The sequence below is a fragment of the Megalopta genalis genome, unplaced genomic scaffold, assembly GCF_051020955.1.
Source record: "Megalopta genalis isolate 19385.01 unplaced genomic scaffold, iyMegGena1_principal scaffold0185, whole genome shotgun sequence".
In the NCBI taxonomy this organism is placed as follows: domain Eukaryota; kingdom Metazoa; phylum Arthropoda; class Insecta; order Hymenoptera; family Halictidae; genus Megalopta; species Megalopta genalis.
Window position 1 is genome coordinate 198,407 of NW_027476254.1, and position 15,801 is coordinate 214,207.

Consider the following 15,801-nt stretch of genomic DNA (forward strand, 5'->3'; position numbering starts at 1 on the left):
CAAGAAATTGATCAAAAACACCAATTAAACATTTTTCAACGTCGACGTTCAGCGTTCGGACGCGGAAAAAAAATTGATTCTTGGATCTGGAGAAGCGAGGACGGTGTTCGTTTGATCAACAAACTGTTGAGAGATTTCAATACACCGTAGATCGAGCCACAGCTGACCGGGCAGAAGTTGGTTTCGTCGGTCGTTTCCGTTCACCTTAAGCTGTTCTGCGATTCCGCGCAGGGATTCTTTCTTTCATCCGCAACGTACGGATACTTTCTCCACCCTCTGTGTGTCTGTAAAACTAAGTCTCAATCTCGGGTTCTTCCTTTCATCGGAAACCATGAACTTTTCTTATCTCCGCCGGGTTTTGATTGGAACTACGCCGTCGGAACAGAGAGAACAGCTGCGACGTAGCACGTGTCAGATCGTTTCTATTAAGGGGACTTATCCAGTTGTCTATCCAAAAGGAACAGCTACATTTTCGCCGTTCATATTGTTGGGAAAACGATCTCGCATTTACTCGTGTGAGTCTTTTTTATTTTTCAACAGATTTTTAATATTTATGATTTTTACAGAACAAATCGCATTGTTCTCAATCATGTCAATTTTTTCGTTGTTTTTAATTTCAGAGTAGTTTAATTTGTTGCGTAAACCGTAGCGAGACACAGCTCATTTTTTAACATCGATATTGTTGTCTTGTCTTTATTTGTGTGAGTTTTCCTATTATTAAGCGGATTTTTAATATTCACGATTTTTTTAAATTAAATCGCATTGTTCCTAATCATGTCTAGTTTTCTTGCCGTTCTTTACTTCGAAGTAGATTAATTTATTGCATAAACCGTAGCGAGACAGAGCTCATATTTTAACTTCGACATTGCTGGAACAATTATTTTGTCTTTACAAAATGCGAGTTTTTTTATTTTGAGTGGATTTTTAATATTTATGATATTTGAAAAACAAATCGCATTGTTCTTAATCGTGTCAACCTTTTTCGTTGTTTTTCACTTCGTTGATTAATAGTTGCAAGAATTATTTTGTTTTAACTTGTACCAAATTTAAACTTTTACGGTGTTTTTTAATGTTTCTGGTTTTTCATTTTGACGTAGACTAGTTTGTTGCATAAATTATAGTGGAACACAGTCCTTGTTTTAACGTCAACATTGTTGCAAGAGTCATTTCCTGTTTCAATAAGTTTTTTGTAGTTTCTTTAATTTTGTAGATATTTTTAAACATTGCAACTTCTACATTATTGGAATAAATTATTTTGTTCTCAATTGTGTCAATTTTGTAACAGTTTGTTGCATAAATCATAACAGGGCACAACTATTTTTTCAAGTCCCGCATTATTAGAAAAATTATTTTGATTTTATTTACATTAAATTTTGTGTCACTTTCAATCGCTCTAATTGTAATATTATTAATTGGACTTGTCTAATGTTTCAATAATCAGTAATCTCTAAAAGCATATAAAATTAATTCGTATACGATAACAGTTATTGTAAATGAATCTGTATTCTATTTGCATAATAACAATAATATTTAATCAAATTTAACGACTATTACAGTATTCATAACTGACGATAAAAATACATGGAAACAGTAATTACTATTCTATTTAAAGTATATAAGAATTCATTATTCTGTTGTAATTCTTTTAAATTCAAATTTTAATATATCAGGATTACCAGCTATACATTATTAACCTTTAAATATGATGTTAGTAAAAATAGTTATCATTGTTTGTAGGGTGCACGTCGAGTATACCCAATACTAAAACTCCGCGATTACAAAATCTCTCGGGTTGTAAGGCCAATTACGCTGAGCGACGGAATTAATTAGTATCGCTGTTCGTCTAATTAAAGATGAACAGCTGTTTTATTTTAACTGACACTTACTGAGCGAACAAGACACAAGACACCAATGGCCGATGACTAATGACACAATGACTCATAATTCATGACCAATGACAAAGAGAAGAATCGGTTTCGAGCTTTTATACCGTTTCGTGGACAGAAGACTAGAAATTGATTGACCAGTGACGCGATGAAAGGGGATGTAAAAGTGACGTAGCACGCAGTGCCGCAGGTAGCAAGAAACACTGGACGGGCGACCGAAGCGGTGCGTGCTAACGACCCTGTTATAAAAAATGCTGCCGATGAGGCGTGCTTTACTCGAAAATGCAGAAATGACTTTATTGCCGGAAAGAAGACGGCTCGAAAAAATCATAAACTTAGAAACTGCAATTGTTCCGCGTTAAAAGTATTATAGAAGCTATCTATATTAATAAAGCATACGCGGCTCGACCGCTTGACCCAATACCGTCGGGGCATAAGCATACAAAAGATTCCGAAAATTACCAAACGACACCATCTGTACTGCAAGCGTCTTTCCACACACAAATAAGCGACCGTAACGATAGTATCTAATTATCCGAAAAGCCGTTATTTCCTGCCTGTAAGGTAATGAAAGTACATGTTTCAAAGCTCTTAGGTTTTTATATTTATAAATTACAGTAGGCATAATCTTATGTGTGCCTAACGCATTTGCACATAAGCCAATTGTAAGTCTATCTTTTTTCGCCTCATGTCCACTAAGACTTTTTGTTCCGCGTTAAAAGTATATAGAAGCTACCTATAGTAATAAAGCATACGTGGCTCGACCGCTCGACCCAACACCGTCCCTACCATACAATAGATTCCGAAAATTACCAAACGACTCTATCTGTACTGCAAGCGTCTTTCCACAAACAAATAAGCGACCGTAATAATAGTATCTAATTATACCGAAAAGCCGTTATTTCCTGCCTGTAATATTTCCTTCAACGCTGCCTACATCTGGTCGCCAAAATTCTCTCACCGTCACGTATTCCCGTTACCTTCTCCACAACTCCGATTACCCAAGGCAATATCTTTTTCCCCAGTCTTATTACCTACGACGATCAACCTTCGAGACAGGCGGATTCTTTGCGAGATTCACTCGCACGTACGATTCATACCTGCAAGTGACTATTAGTTCGGGGTGGTCACTTTTTCCCTTGTTCACAATTTTTTAACCGATCATTCTAGATCCGGATAACTTGAAAAAACATTGAATCCGAGTGTCTCATTAAAAACTTCACACCGCTAACGATTCTTCTTAAAAAACAAAACAGACAACGGACGGACAGATAATAACCAGACATCAACGCGTAAAGACTTCGGTCAAGATTACATCGATAGTCTCACCATCAACTCAATTCATTCTAAGCCAAGTACAGTTAGTCACCCTAGCGTTAAAAATTGTTATGTTATGTTAAAACATAGTGTTATTGATATCAGTCAGTGTTAAAACCATTCTTTATCAATCTACTATCCGTATCACTCGAAAGAGTCATAGGGAATCGCGCAGACTCGGTGTACACGATTGAATCGGAGACTTACGACCTCCGTAGATCTAACAGTTCACTGTTCGATCTTATCGGGAAAACGTGAATAAACAGCACTAAAGAAGGCTATGGCTCTACGAAATTGAAAGCCTAATGAGTGACCTTTTGTCGATTGCACGTCGTTCGATTCCCCATTAATAAAATGATTTTTTAGGGATTTCTGCTAGAAATAATCGTTTCTATTATTAAGGTCTTTGTACAATACAATAAAAACTGGTCATGCTGATTAACAATTTAATCATTAACAATTTAACAATTTAACAATCAACTGATTAACAATTTATAACAAATTAATTAAGAACTATAATTCTCTTAAATTCGAAGCTAAATGCACAAGAATTGTCATCGATACGTTTTTAGCCTCCAAATTTCATATTACAAAAAGCAGCCATCATTATTTCACCGGTGAAAAATAATTCTCATTATTGAAAGTGACAATTGCCAAACTAATGAAACTAATCCCGACTACTAAGAATTGAAATTGCCAATCTGTTAAATATAATCCCCATTATTGAAAGTGACAATTGCCAAAGTATTAAAAATAATTCCCAATATTGAAAGTGATAATTGCCAATCTAGTCAAAGTAATCCCCACTATTGAAAACAGTAATTGCCAATCTATTAAATGTAATCTTCACTATTGAAAATAACAGTTGCCAATCTATTAAAAATAATTCCCAGTATTGAAAGTATAAATTGCCAATCTATTAAAAATAATTCCCAATATTGAAAGCGACAATTTCCAATCTAGTCAAAATAATTCCCAATATTGAAAGAGACAATTTCTAATCTAGTCAAAATAATTCCTAATGTTGAAAGTAACAGTTGCCAATCCTTTAAAAATAATTCCCAACATTGAAAGTAACTAGTCAAGTAACTAACTTACATAATAAAAATAATATCCACTATAAAACACAATTGCCAATCCACTAAAAATAATATCCACTATTTTAAAGTAACAATTACTAAAAGTAATCCCCATTATTCCCATTAAAAGCAAAAACCACCAACTCTGTGAAAATAATTCACTAGACTCTTTCTATTGTAGTCTTCGGACTGTCGAGTAACAGGCATGATATCGATCTCCAGAGTTTGTGTGGTCATTTCCTCCGGCAGATCATAATCGATATGACTTAGGAATATCCCGTCGGTCGCGTTCATTGGAACATTTTTTTCATCCACGGTATCCTTCTTCTCCTTAGCCTCGTCATCAATTTGTCAGCCAACCTCATGTTCCTAAACTGATCGCCTTGGCCGAACCTGTTAGCCATCTTGAAGTCCTTGGGCTGAGCATCTTGATGCTGCCGGAACCTACCAGCCATCTTAGAGTCCCTAAGTTGATTCCCTTGGACATGTACAAGCTCGTGAGTCATTCTAGGGTCCTGAAGTTGATTATGGTTTTGCGCCATCCTCGACTCCCTGGACTGGTTCCCTGGCAATACGCTAAGTCTCTGCGCCATTCTGCTGTCCCGAGTTTGATCTTTCTGAGGTTTACCGACTCTGAGGTCCCTAGACTGATCTTCCAGCAAGTCGACAAGTCCCTGGCTCAACACAGCCCCAAGATGTTGACTTTTCTGGGGTTCGCTTGGTCTATCGGTAATCCTGGATTCCTTGGATCGATCAACTCGGTTCTATTCAACTGTACTGCTGGTCTCCTAAGATCGAAAACATCTGTCCTCGAATCAAACTGTTTTCTGGGATAGTCCGAGTGGTAAAGAGGAACAGGATCCTCTTCACTGGAGTCGTCGTCGTATTTGTCAGCTCGGAGGACCATCGATGTTCCCGTATTAAAGTCCTCGAAAATTGATTTCGATGGATCAGATAGATCATAGTTGAGGAATCCACGATTCACCGATGTGAAATTAGGCTCTGCCGGATCGAAGAGGTCGAGCTTCCTCAATTGAGCCTTGGAGCCTAGGTCAAGGGGTTGAAATGGTCCACTGGAGCCTGAGCGAAGGGGTTGAAATGGTCCATTGTTGCCTGGGTCAAGGGGTTGAAACGGTCCATTGAGGCCTGGGTCAAGGGGTTGAAACATTCCATTGGAGCCTGGGCGAAGGGGTTGAAACGGTCCATTGGAACCTGGACCAAGGGGTTGAAATTGTCCATTGGAGCCTGGGCCAAAGAATTGAAACGGTCCACTGGAGCCTGAGCCAAGGGGTTGAAATGGTCCTTTGAAGCCTGAGCCAAGGAGTTGAAATAGTCCTTTGGAGCCTAGGCTAAGGGATTGAAATAGTCCTTTGGAGCCTGGGACAAGAGGTTGAAATGATGCACTGGAATCTGGGCCAAGGAGTTGAAACGGTGCGTTGGAGCCAGGGCCAAGGGATTGAAATAGTCCTTTGGAGCCTGGGCCTAGGAGTTGAAATGGTGCATTGGAGCAGGGCTAAGGAGTTGAAATATTCCTTTGGAGCCTGGGCTAAGGAGTTGAAATAGTCCTTTGGAGCCTGGGCCAAGGGGTTGAAATGGTGCACTGGAATCTGGATCAAGGAGTTGAAACGGTGCATTGGAGCCAGGGCCAAGGGGTTGAAATGGTGCATTGTAGCCTGGGCCAAGGGGTTGAAATGGTGCACTGGAATCTGGGCCAAGTAGTTGAAACGGTGCGTTGGAGCCAGGGCCAAAGGGTTGAAATGGTGCATAGGAGCCTGGGCCAAGGAGTTGAAATAGTCTTTTGGAGTCTGGGTCAAGGGGTTGAAACGGCGCTACAGGTGGTTTCGACATTTTTATATTGCTAAAAGGGGAGGCTGGAGCAGGAGCCAGGTCAGGATAGATGTCCCAGGACTGGAGAGCGCGGGATACCTCGCGTCCGCCGGCGCCTCAGGCCCTGCCGATTTCTGCGCCACCTCTGCCTCGAGCGGCTCCGTAATATGGATTATAGGAATTGACTGATAAGGGGTTGGTGCGGTATTTGGGTTGCTGGGACCGTCCTTTGCCGCTGTACCATAGTGTAGATTCTGCATCATCGTGACGTGCAACCCTTGAGAATGGCAACGAGACCCTGAAACGAAATCAAAAAGTTCCTAGATTTCAAAACGGAACGAGGTGCCTAGATCTCGATCGATGTGTAATGAAAAACAGTAAACCTGAAACGGGATATAACGAAAATCCCTAGATTGCAAGCAAGAATCATCGAAATCATTGCATCTCAAATATAGATATTATAATAATCCCTATACCTTAAATTGAACATCATCAAAGTGTCTAGATCTCTCATACCGAAAATAATGTAAATTCCTAGATCGCAGACAAGATTTCCCATATTCAAAGGGAACATCATGAAAGTCCCTAGATTACAGCTATAATTATGCTTTTTAAACGGTATATAAAAAAGTCTCTAGTATGCAAACGAAATATCATCAAAGTCTCTAAATCTAAAGAAAATTAGCGTAAAAATCTATGTATCAACCAACGGAATATCTTTAAAGTCCCAAGATCACAAATGGAGCAAAATCAAAGTCCTCAAACAGAAAATAACAAAAATTTCTAGACCGAAAACAAGGCATCATCAAAGTCCCTACATGTCAAATAGAACATTGTAATCATATCATGGAAGCCCCTAAATTACAAATGAAGAAGAATCAAAGTCTCTAGTCCTCATACAGAAAATAATAGAAATCACTCGATCACAAACAATGCATCATCAAAGTTCCTATATGTTTAATAGAATATCATAAAAATTCCTATATATCAAATAGAACATCATCGAAGTCCCTAGATCAGAAATGGACTTTTTTACTCCGTGAATTGTTCACTTTCACACCTTTATCCCTTAACTAGAACAATATGATTTTCACAAAAAAGACTACAAATTCTAAATAAAGCACCATTAATATTTTATTCTTAATTGATGTACAAAATAAAAAAAATGGATGATTAAATTTTGACTACAAAATGTGTAAAATCGTTTAAAATTGAAGACTGATTTAAAATTGTCTAAAATCGCAGACTGACTTAAAATTGTTTATGATCAAAGGCTAATTTAAAATTCCTTAAAATGGAAAACTGATTTAATATTGTTTGTGATCAAAGGCTAATTTAAAATTGTTTAAAATGGAAGACTGATCTAAAATTGTTTAAAATCTATTGAATAAATTAGTTTGTTTGCTAACATAATCTTCTTACTACATATTACGTACTATCATTTATTTTATTAAAATTTTTGCTCGATACGATCCACGAATTCTCATAAATTAATTCTCAAGAACCTCATAAATGAAGAAATAATTCTGTAACATTTCATAAATGTATTCCGGTTTTATCAGCGGGTAAAAATGGCTCGCGACTAGCTCGTCGATCTGCGCGGATTTTATTACAAAATCAACGCGCTGCGAAAGGTTATCGGTGCAATTAGGATCATTAAGATCGGCGATCACACGCCCGGCAACACAGTAAAGTAAGAATTATAATTGCCTGCCGAACAATAATTATCTCGGGACTAACAAGTCGGCCGACGCGGCCGAGCTTGCGTTTAATTATCGCTAGCATGAATCAGTTAAAGCGAACGTGACACGAACACGCTCTTGATTGTTTTTTCTTAGCCCGAACGCTTTGATTTCTTTCCGTTGTTTTATGCGTTTCATTTTTTCTTTTTAATAAACTACCTGACGGAATTCGGATTGGAAACGAGTCGGTCGGTCCTATCGCGTTTTTAAAAATGGCGGAGGATAATGGAGATCCGCGACGCGCACCGCGTCCACAATGAAATATTATTTTTAATTAACCCGGCTGAATATTATTTTGCGTTATTTATGGCCACGGATCTACCCGGTTCTCAGCTTCCGCCGGGTTCCTCATTTGATCGCGGACACGCGGACTTTAATGAAATTTATTGTATTAGTTTCATTGGAATTTTATAATTATGTGCTCCTCGATGAAATTTATTGTGATCGGTTGAATGAAATTATTGACTGTTCTGAAGTACTACATTCGATTTTACTGGATTTCTTGTTATTTTATAAAATTCTAACAAATATCACTTGTATTTATGTCCAAGTAGACTAATTAATAAAACTCAAAGAAATCGTCAAATGTATTTAGGTTTATTGTTGTACGATTTATTTGGTTAAAATCAGTGAGAAATTAAATATTTCGTTATTTTAGTTAGTTTATTTTATTTTACCCTGTATAATAAAATATTTTCGTATTTTTGCTGATATCAAAAATATGTGCCAACTTTCTTTAGTTCAGAGCTAAGAATATTACGATTGATGTTCTTCTTTTCTTTCGAGATCATTTTCTTCCAAGTATTGAAGATCATCGCTATTTTGTGCATATTTACACATATTTTTTCAAAGGTCATTGTAATGTTTGGCTATCAAAAATCAAAAAATTTTGTAATTTTGTGAAATTCAGTTTCTGATATGTTTCTTGGCAGACAGGACGCAGACGACGATATAATATCGAAGAAATCGCTGCAGTCGGTCAGGGAGACCATAATCTTCCTCAAGGAGCGTACGTAACGATTTTTACGATTTTACCACAAATTTAGAAATCATTATAATCTAAAATTTGTTTTAGATTATAAAAATTCATTTTAAAACGAAACGTCAAACTGTCGACTACAACTTCTTTTAGCTTCTTAATTGAAAATTTTTCATTTTTCTTTAACCGTGAATGCCACACGCATGATATTTGCGTAGAATAATTCTACAGATTCTCCTGATTACGACGATACACTGTTTTACAATATTACGAACATTTAAACATGTTTAAATAATTCTTAAAGAGAGGGAGGCATTTTCCACAGTCCTTTTGTAATTTATTTTCAAAATTAAGTATCCGAAGGAAGATCCGACTAGAAAATATAAATGGCGTTTTCTAGGGTTTAAGCTAGATTTGGTAAATTCTAAAGTAACCGGAAGTTAGGTCTCCATCTTAAACCACAATTAGAAAACTATTCAAACTCCAATTTTTTAAAATACAAGTTTAGATTTCGCTATCCAATGTTAATGAAATAGCAAAAAAGTTGTGGGTCAGAACAGACAGATTATTATTTTATGCTAAGTCCGCCATTTTTATTTCCTACCTTCTCTACTTTCAATTTTCCTCCCTAATTGGCAATTGTTATTTCGTTTCATATCTTGAGTCATATTCTCTGTTCACCTTTGGTGCTCTCATTTATATTTTTTAGTTGACAATTCTCAGAATCAGTTCTCTACTTTGTGCAAATACTAACGAAAGTTTTTATTTCTATTTTCCATTCGGCATTTTTTCATTTCAGTTCGTGTTACTGTAATTTATCAGTTTCCATTTTTATATTTTATTTGGCAATATTTAATTTCCGTTTCTACACACACACGCACCAGTACTTCCATTTTTATTTTTTAATTGGCAATTTTTACTTTTATTTCTTATTTGATATTTTAATTTGGAGTATCTATTTGGCAATTTTTCATGTTAGATTCCACTAGATGTTTTAATGTCTGTATTCTATTTGACAATTTTTAATTTCAGTTTCCAAATCAGTACTTTCATTTTTATATTTTCTAATTGACAATTTTTACTTTCATTTTCTATAATATTTGGCATTTCAATTTCTGCTATCTGTTTGGCAATTTTTTATGTAAGCTTCCACTCGGAGTTTTAATTTCTATAATCTATTTGGCAATTTTTAATTTCAGTTTTTACTCAGAACTTTCATTTCTATTTTCTGGTAGACAGTTTTGTATATTATGTTGTATTTGTTATTCCAATTTTTATTTTTTCATTTGGTAATTTTTCAATTTGGTATTTACTATTAGTTTCGATTTTTATACTCTGTTCAGCAATTTTTCATTTCAGCTTCTAGTTATTACTTTCATTTTTATTTTCTAATTAGTCACTTTTTATTTTGTTCTTATTTTATTTACTGCTTCATACTTTTATTTTTACTTTCAAATTGACAATCTTTTGTTTTAATTATCATTTGATATTTTTCATTTCTATTTTCTAGGTAGCAATTTATATTTTTGTTTACCACTTGCTACGTTCATTTTTATTTTTTAATAGGCAATATTTATGTCTAGTTTCCATTTGGTATTTTCATTTTCTAATATTATTAATTTTAATGGCACGTATAAGTTATTTTTCATAATATTATGCTAATTACGGTATTTTTTGTCCTATTTGTTACTTTCAATTTCATTTTCTAATTAGCAATTTTTAGTATTTGTTTCTATTTCTTTATTTCTATATTCCAATATTGCTAATACTAACAATATTATTCTTAATAATTTCACATATATTTCTCAGAAGAATGTAGTTCATTATTCACAAGAATAATATTATTATTGTCGCACCTAAAACAGACCATTCTATTAACCTTCCTAGCTGCCATGTAAGAAATATTTCTGGAACATTAAATTTTATCCAATATACGCTTCATGCTAATGAAAAACAATATAACTAAAGATGCTTTAATGGTCATACTATTATGGTAAAAAAATAGAATGAAGGAGATAAGTTTAAGGTTTCTTTTATATGGAGCACCCTGTATGTACACGCGTACACATTATTTCACTTGCACTGGTTGCAAATACATGTTTAAGGAAAAATATTAATTTTATTGCATTTGTTAAATCGTATATGTACATATATTTTTGAGAAAAATGTTTCGAGAATTCTTATCGATAATATTATTATAAAGTATAATAAAATACAGTCAATACACACACAGTCAATATGCATAATTTAAATAATATATGCACCCCTCCCCTAATTTTCTTCTGCAACATTTCACTTTGTCGAAATGAATTTTTCACCTTTTGATAGAAATTCGATTCGATAGAAAATGGCCTGCGTTTATTATCAAAGCGTATAATATAAAAAAGTATAAAATATGAAATGTATAATATAAAAACGCATAAAATATAAAATATATAATATAAAAAAGTATAAAATATAAAATATATAATATGAAAAAGTATAAAATATAAAATATATAATATAAAAAAGTATAAAATATAAAATATATAATATAAATATATAAAGACATATACAAATCTTCGTTTTTATATTTTGTTTAACAAGATTTGAATCGAATGAATTCGCAACGACTAAAGAAATTCATTGCTGCAAGTCTGCGCATTTAACTGAATGGCGAATCAAAGTTGACGGGAACGCGGAACAACGCGAGGTTGCCGGAAAAGTGTTAACGTGTTTTTAATTCGGTCGTTCGCGAGGATAACAACGCATTCTTTTCGATTGCACGCGCACGCTGATGAAATGAACAAGTAAACGACGAACGCTGAGTTAAGCAATAATTCCGCCATGTTGCTCAATCGTTGATTCGAAACGGTGCCCGATAATTAAAAGGGGTCACGCTGTGTCAGACAGTTTGTAAAATTTCATTTTCGTACTTCGACGTGTTCTTTGATGCGCACCGCTTTTGGAAAAAATCCTTACAAGCTCCATGCTAACGAAGAGTAATTAAAATAGGGTCCGACGCTGCATTGGTACTTTTGAATCAAATTCACGCACCCGAGATCGATTTTGCGACATTTTTCAAACGCCATTCTCAATGTTGCTTCAGAAAGTATTATAGTAATTTCAGTTAATTTCCGTATTCCTTAATTTGTTTGTTTCTTCGTTGCTTCATTTATCACGTCGTTTCTCCAGTTTTTCATTTCTTAATAGGTTAATTTTTGTTTTCGTCAGTTTGTGAATCATTTAATTTTTTTTGCCATTATTTCTTAATTTATTTAATTCATCATTTCATCAATTTCTGAATTGTTTTGTATCCTCATTCCAGACTTTGTTTATTCAATGCTTGTAATTTGTTAATTTATGTGTTTCTTCAATTGATCATTCTGGTTTCCACCAATTTCTTGTTTCTCTTCATTTATTTATTTATTTTGCCATCTCTTATTTCGTTTATTCTGTCATGTCCTATTTCCCTTATTTCACATATCTTTGACTTCCTAATTTATTTATTTCATCATTCCTGATTTTGTTTATTCAACTTCTTAATTTACTAATTTGTCAATTTACTTATTTCTGGCACTCCATATTCATCACGAAAGCATCCAGTCCTCGAACTGGACAGGATTGGGAATTTAGTTTTTTAATTTGTTGATAGCACTGGTCGAGGAAAGTAAACGAACAGCAGTCGTTCACAGAAACTTTCGCACATTTGTACCGTTATTTGTTAACGTAAGTCATCAATTTCCGTCGCAGCTAATTAATCGTTTTACGCTGCCTGTCCCTATCTGCAATATAAATATCGACTTCCATAAATAAAGTAGCATTTCCTCGTTTTTGTCATTTATAAACTCGAATCAATGAACGCTGAGACCCAATAATTTCCAATTCGACGCATGGTGTACCTTCCTTTCGATTGTTTTTTTGCAAATTCTCCTACATTATATCTGCTCAGAAAAAATTGCACCCTTTAAATCGAACAAAAACCAAGTTTTTCAGATTTTACATTTCATTTCTGCCTACAAAACAATTTTATTTGAAAAATCGCTTTAAGCAATAATATTTCAGCATTTCTTATTTTCATGTAGAAAGTTCTCCACTTTAACCATTGTTTAAATAATCCTACAGCAACAACAAAGTTAAAAAATAATTCCATATTGAAACACTACTAATTAAATCTCCAAAAAATAACTAGACATTGGCACCATAACCTAACTGTCCGCCATGTTGCACAAACGGTCCCAATTGAGTCAGCAGTCGTCAGAAAACTGAATATCGAATAGTTCCAAAGTCAAATTTCCCTTATTGACTTACAAAATCATCAAGAACGGACAAGTGTCACACACCTAACCTCCAAAGCGTTCTTTAACAGCTTTTCAAACAATTCTATAGCAATAACAATTTCAAAGAACAATGTTACATCGAAACAATTGCATAAATACAATTTTCTACAGGCATTTACAAAAACGTTCTAAACAGAACAATCAAAAACTAACGCTACTAGTTAAATCACCAAAAAATAACTAGACATTGGCACCATAACCCAACCATCCGCCATGTTGCACTAACGGTCGCAATTGTATATCGAGTCGTTCCAAAGTCAAAGTTCCCCTTATTAGCTCGGAACATCATCACCATCGACAACGGATAAGTTCCACTAACCTAACCTCAATAGCGTTTAGCACGATCAACTAGGAAAGTAGCGCACGCAGCGCAGGCCAATGGTTACCATAAATCCGGCGCCATCCGTCCCCGCACGACTATAACTACCGGCGGGGGGCCAAGAATCGTAAGAGCGGTGATTAAATGGTAATTTCGCATCGACCAGCTGACATTCCGGGGGTGACCGCCGATGTGATTGTGAGGGACGCCCTGGGCTTAATACGGCAGGACGTCGGCGGCCGTCACGGAGAGCTGCTGGGCAAGCTTCTTGATTTACCAAGACATCCCCGACCGAGAGATCGGAACTACGCGGTTCGCTGCTTCCGATAGCGCTGCTCTGTCTTTTTCACTTTAACGGTAAGCCCCGGGACTTAACCTCACCCATTCCTGTTCTATGACCGCGAAGCTTAAACGTTCCCCTATCCGACTATCTGCCTTTGACACAACCCGAAATTCCCCCCGACTGTCTCACTCTTCAATCCTGGACTAATCCTGTGCGCGAATAGATCGTTTTCGCGCCACGTTGTTTAAGAATGATGGATTTTGGTACCTCAGACTTCACAATCGCAGGTTTTGATGTTGCAGATCACGGTGTGATAGATTCTGGGACACTAGACCACAGTAACGTTGATTTAGGGAGCCTAAATCATGGTAACATAGATTTTGGAATACTTGATCATAGTAACATGGATTACAGAACACTAGACTATAGTTACATATATTTTGGAACACTGGATCATAGTAACATAGATTTTGGAATACTAGATCATAGTAACATGGATTACAGAACACTAGATTATAGCAACATAGATTTTGGAGCACTAGATCATAGTAACATAGATTATGGAACAGTAGATCATAGCAACATAGATTTTGGAACACTAGATTATAGTAACATAGATTGTTGAACATTGCATCATAGTAACATAGATTTAGGGGCCGTAGATGGTGGTAGCTCAGTTTTAAAGACCCTAGACGATATCATCCCAGTTTTTAAGCATCCTAGACGGTGACATCTCATTTTTAGGGATCCTGGATAGTGACATTCCAGTTATAGGGACCCTAGATGGTAGCATCCCAGATTTAGGGGCCTTAGATGAGGTGACATCCCACATTTTGGGTCTCTCTTTTGTGAATCCCCAGGAAAACATATACTTCCAAAGAATACTCTAGAATACTAGCTTAAGCTTTAACACCCCTAGATCTTAGTTTCAATGCGTCGGTACACTAGCTTTAAGGGGCATAGACTTTGTCATCCTAAATTTTATTACTCTAGGTTTTAACATCCTAGAATTTGGCAGTGCGTATATTGGTACCATTGATACTGCATTACCACATTAGAGTTTTGTTCCCTATATTTATGAATCCAGATTAGATTGCTTTAAATCATTTTCTCCCGATTTGAGCTATAAATAATTCTATGATATAATATCGTCCCTGGGAATTTAATATTTCAGGTTTAATAGCCCTCTCTAGCACAAACGATCTAGAATCCCAGAAATATAACCGTAAAGGTTAAAGGTTGCTTTAAATTATCTTCCTTTTAGTATAAATTCTGCACTTGTGGAATACTCTACTTCTATGATATAATGGTCTCCCCAAGGGCTTAACATTTGGGGTATGGTACCTGACCAGCGAACGAGGTAGAATCCCAGAAATATAACCATAAAGGTTAAAGATTGCTTTATATCATCTTCCTTTTCATGTAAATTCTGCACTTGCGGAATCCTCTAATTCTGCGATACAATAGTCCCACTAAGGATTTAATATTTGGATCGCGGTACCACCGACTCTGTTCGGGCTATTTCCTAATTCTAGCACATTATAATAGCCCCCTACGGCTTTAATATTTGAGTTTTGACTCACTTAACTAGCAGATGACGTAGAATCCCAGAAATACGGCCACGGAGGTTACACGTTGCTTCGAAATTATCTTACCCCCAGATGGGGTTGAGCTAAATTTTCAGATTGTGTTATTCTTTAATTTTACACTGCTTCTCCTAGGGCTTCAATAGTTTAATTTTGGCATGCCTGTAGGGTTCCAAATATTTACTATGATATGACGTTCTGCTAAGTTTCTAATGGCCTTTTTCTTCTAGTAAGATATACAAACCTTAATTTGTATCTAGTTCTTTAGTATATAACTTTCTTCTATAAATAATTTCTTCGTTATTTCTAAATTTTTATTGAATGAGTTTAGGTTAGAATTAGGATTATTCTACTCACATTCTAGTGACCTTTTCCTTCTAGTGAGATGTACAAATCTTAGTTTGTATATAGCCTTCTTCTATAAATAATGTCTTTGTTATTTCTAAATTTCTAGTGAATGAGTT